Source organism: Rhamphochromis longiceps, linkage group LG5, assembly GCF_057381845.1.
Source record: "Rhamphochromis longiceps isolate RC_006_pf linkage group LG5, R_longiceps_female_GT1.1, whole genome shotgun sequence".
Lineage (NCBI taxonomy): Eukaryota > Metazoa > Chordata > Actinopteri > Cichliformes > Cichlidae > Rhamphochromis > Rhamphochromis longiceps.
This window is the reverse complement of record NC_140561.1, coordinates 36,177,076-36,181,342: the sequence shown is the minus strand read 5'-3', so window position 1 is coordinate 36,181,342 and position 4,267 is coordinate 36,177,076. Positions and strand designations below refer to the sequence as shown.

Here is a 4,267-nt window from a genome sequence, read left to right as displayed (position 1 = left end):
TTCCCCCCCCCCTCCCAAACAGGGAAATAAATGTCAAATGAAAAGTCTGGTTCTCCTCTTATGTGCAGTGTGTTCATTTATCTCCTGGGAGACAGAAACAAAGAACTATGTCTCAATATTCACCACCCTTTATTCTTTTTAGCTGTCACCCCATTTAACTTGTTAAGAGAGCGCTGATGGTTAAATGTTAGACAAGAGTCCCAGCTTTTTGACAGCTCTGTGGTGGCTGTAACTGCCTGTACTTGTCTCTCAGTGTGGCCTTGCTGCCCCTAAGCTTCCTGCAGATTGAAGGAACACATACTGTGCTAAGTGTGTATGCATTTATAGTGGTTTTCTCTTTATTCTAAGCTATTTTAAAAGTTTCGATTATGCAATTTTGCAGTCAGAATCTATGACAAATAAAGAGATTAAATGAGTTCACATGACTTAAAATCTTGGCACCAATTATGTGTCATCTAGATTGACTGCCAATGCGTGGCAGATGCTTTTTTACAGAGGGTGAATAAGTCAGTTTCTCTGTCTATAAAACTGTTTAATAAAAGTCAGAGTTTATACATGTGCCTGCTCAAGATTTATGGACAATGTGAAATATGGAAACAATCAGAACTCAACACAGTGATTCATTTTTAATAAAAACATCTTCCCACTGAGGCACACGTGATTGAATTTCATCTTTATTCTTACGAGTGGAAAAAGGCATCGATTTGCACATTAAACACATTAACACTATAGTCCATCCTTCTCTGCCAACCAATTGCGACAATGTGATCAGTTTCAGTAAAACCATGCATTCCCATGGCAGGCATACAGAAATCCATGCGGTTTGTGGGCAGCAACAGTCATGGTGGCAAAACATCCAAAAGCCACATTGCTGCACTGTGATGGTGGTACTGAAGATCTCCATAATTTCAATTCCTTGATCTATGCCCATCTGTGTATCTGGTGGCTTGCCTGCAGAGACTGTCTGTCATTTGTTCCGGCATGTCCCCTTAAAGTCTCTGTTACTCTCTGGGAAAGTGGACCACAGGAACTCCTGGGGGGATTGAAGTCCTTAATGCTGTTGTGAGTACATTTAGATCATTGGGGGTCAAAGAGAGCAAAATAGACAGGAAGAGTTGCATAGACAGAAACAGACACAGAAACATAGAAAATATTAAGCGGTAGAGAAAGGGGGTGGGCACAGGGGAGGTAGAAGAGGAATTTGAGTGAAAACACGTTTTTAGTATGAGCCTGAAATCCTTCTGAAGAAACAATAATTGGAAAAATATGAAGGGGAAATGGTGGATTTAACAATGAGAGCCTTTTTGTTCCTGTGTCACAAATGCAACTCTTTCAATCCCCCGAAGCTTGCATTTTTTTTCTTTTAAGAGTTGAATGCTAGTATTGTAGTGAAGGATAACTCACATTTTAGCTGAGTGCTCCAGTGTTGGTACAGTAATCCTGTTCTTTTGTTACATCACAAGATAAAATTGGCTGTGAAAAAATAAATCAATAAAAAGGTGTCAGTTATTGATGTGATGTTTTTAGGGTCATGTTTGAAGAATAAAGGTCACTAGCAAACTGTACATTTTTCTATAATTATTATAATGGCCTTTTCCCTGACAGGAAAAAAAACCTGTAGCACAGAGCTCACCTCCCCTGCGTAAGACCATGTTGTAAAATACAGTCATGCTTTCTTTTAAGAAGGCTCCTTCAATGACGTCCCCCCATTTATTGCTATTATTTCAGTCACAATGTCAAGGCTAGCTGATATTAACTTAAACCACTGTTCTTTCATGTTGTTATACTGGATGTCCGATTAGGTTGGAAGACTTCTTGTTTACAAAATGCACAATACTTTAGAGGAACAGCTGTTATTATCTCTACAGTTTATATTCTTTTTCGTATGTTTTTGTTCAGCAGTTATGATTTACTCAGTTTGATTGAAACTCCCTGTAAGTGTTAGTTATTATGCCACTCTATAAAAACATGTCATGACCTCTCTGTCTTCACTTACCTCACTCTCCCCTTCGCTTATTTTTCACAAGACACTATGAATTATTTTTGCCAAAATTATCTGCAGTAGCGGTTCCAGCAGTGTCACTTTTTTGTTTTGTTTTGTTCTTCATATCAAACAGTTTGACCAGCCTTTTGCTTGACATCTGACACGCTGTGTCATTCAGCGCCAGCCTCTCTTCCCACAAAACCCATTCCTATTACAGCTGTAACACTGGCTTACAAACCAGGGGTCATTAAATGTGCAACCAAAGAGACACTTATGAGGTTGTAAAGCCACCTCGTTGTATTTGTCCTAATGGCTTCCAAATGGCCACAGTTTATCTGACTATGATTTTCAAATTAGTTTATTGAAAGTAAAGAGAGGCTTGGGCCTGTTGATCATGATGCTCTTTGTCTGCATCTGTAACATGCTCATTCATCTGCCCAAGGAAAGAAAGAGCTCCAACCACAAATGAAAGGAGCGATAAAGTGAAAACTCTGGTTATAATTAGTTTTGTTATCACATTCAAACTTGTTTTGAATTAATGACACCCATTTTTTATTATATAGTGGGATTATAAAGAATATTTATGGGTGTTTTTCTTACCAATTTATCTTTGTTTATTCATTTCATACTTATTGTCACATTACATCCCCTTCCAATGATCTGCAGACATGAGAAAGAAGGAATAAAAACAGTGCATTCTGGTGAGAAATTTTAATGAAAGTATGGGTGTTGCAGTTGAACTCAAAACACATCTCAGACTCATGTTTGTCCTTCCAGAATCAGTATCAAGTCATTTATCATAAACATATAAACTAAAAATGTATTTAAAAACAACAGACTGTGGAGTTACTCATCACAGGTAGAACAAAGAAGTAGAATTTCTCACCAAACCTATAAGGTCTCTTACTCAGAGGGCTAATTATACACTTATATTAGCAAATAGGTTTTTAGTAGACATGATACAAAATCTTGCTTCTGATTACATTAATTGACTTGAAAGAATTCCTGAACATTAACACAAACAGTCTCTTAAAGACCCAAGTCACACAAACCTTTTTCCCGTTCTTGGTGAAATGCACACATTTGGGCACACACAGGTGACCTCCCTGTGTTTCCACTGTGCAGTGCAGTATGTCAGATATGAGACTACAGGTGACAGGGTTAAACCTGCAGCTCCTGTCCTGGCTCCTCCTCTCTTGTATCCTTGAGGCAGAAAGGGCGGCTCAGCGCCGACTTATCCCGTGCCAAAGATTCGCACCGGCAATTTCAGCTGTCAGCGTGCTCATGAATCAACTAGCTAAGGCATAATTTCTCTAGAAGATTTATTGGAAACACACATGCCAAATTTTCATACTAAAGTAAATGGAAGAGTGCCGGAGGGGCTTGAGGTCCTAGCTGTAGAATTTGTGGGAAAATGAAGACGGGTAGAAAATAGGCTATGACAGAAATGATTGAAAAGTGTAATTGTGTTGTTTTGGTATGGATGTCCTGGCAATGTTGCTCTAATTCCTATTTTTTATTAATAAGGAGAAAGGTGAAATACCACTGAAATACAGCTGATCTCATTATGATTCAAGGCAAGATGTTGTGATTAGTATTGTGTTAACTTGTAATCGTAGCTATGATTCCAAAAGTATATTTTAGACAATTCTGCTTCTTTGGGTTTTTGCCTCACAGAATCCAAAATAAATTAAGTGCATGCATGCAATGCCCGGTGCCCCCAAACAGACCGAAATCTTTAGATTAGGAGGAAGAGCACGTAACACCATCAAACTTTTTTGATGTCTTTTGTTACATTTTTACATCACTTTCTCAAATGTTCCCATCCACATGGACTGAAGCCAGTATTTCCTTTTAGCTGTACTTCTCTAACCTTCAGGCTACATCCACCATGACTCTAGATTGTTTCATTGTTATTGCCAGCTGGCTGTTGTGATGAAAAGTGATGCGCAGTCAAAATCTGATCTCCTTTTCACAGCCATAATTAGAGGAGGATGATTCACTGGATCTTTTCAAGAGAAACTAAAAATAACGTCAACATATTTCAGAGCAAATGTACGCCATAACATGAGAGAACCTGAGAAAACACTGGCACACTAGCACAGCCTCTAATACAGCAAGCCGCAGCATAAATCATAACTGTGCACCTCTTGCACAGAAATTGGAGTGGCAGCCAATCAACCTCAAACTAGTCAGAACAGCTCCTGATCGCACCCAAAAGAAGGCCGTGTGTTAATGAGTTGCATTCTCTTTCACTTGTCAAATGTCCAAGTGCCCTGAAAA

At 38.8% G+C, this 4,267-nt stretch overlaps 1 long non-coding RNA gene across 1 annotated transcript; it reads right to left on the bottom strand.

Moving 5' to 3' along the window:
• Positions 1-671: 671 nt before the first annotated feature.
• Positions 672-3,170, bottom strand: LOC146670504 (uncharacterized). Its single transcript, XR_014911883.1, has 4 exons — positions 3,037-3,170; positions 2,585-2,644; positions 1,405-1,473; positions 672-1,057 (listed from the first exon to the last, which is right to left on the bottom strand). It is a non-coding gene; the product is annotated as an uncharacterized LOC146670504 (long non-coding RNA).
• Positions 3,171-4,267: the final 1,097 nt, after the last annotated feature.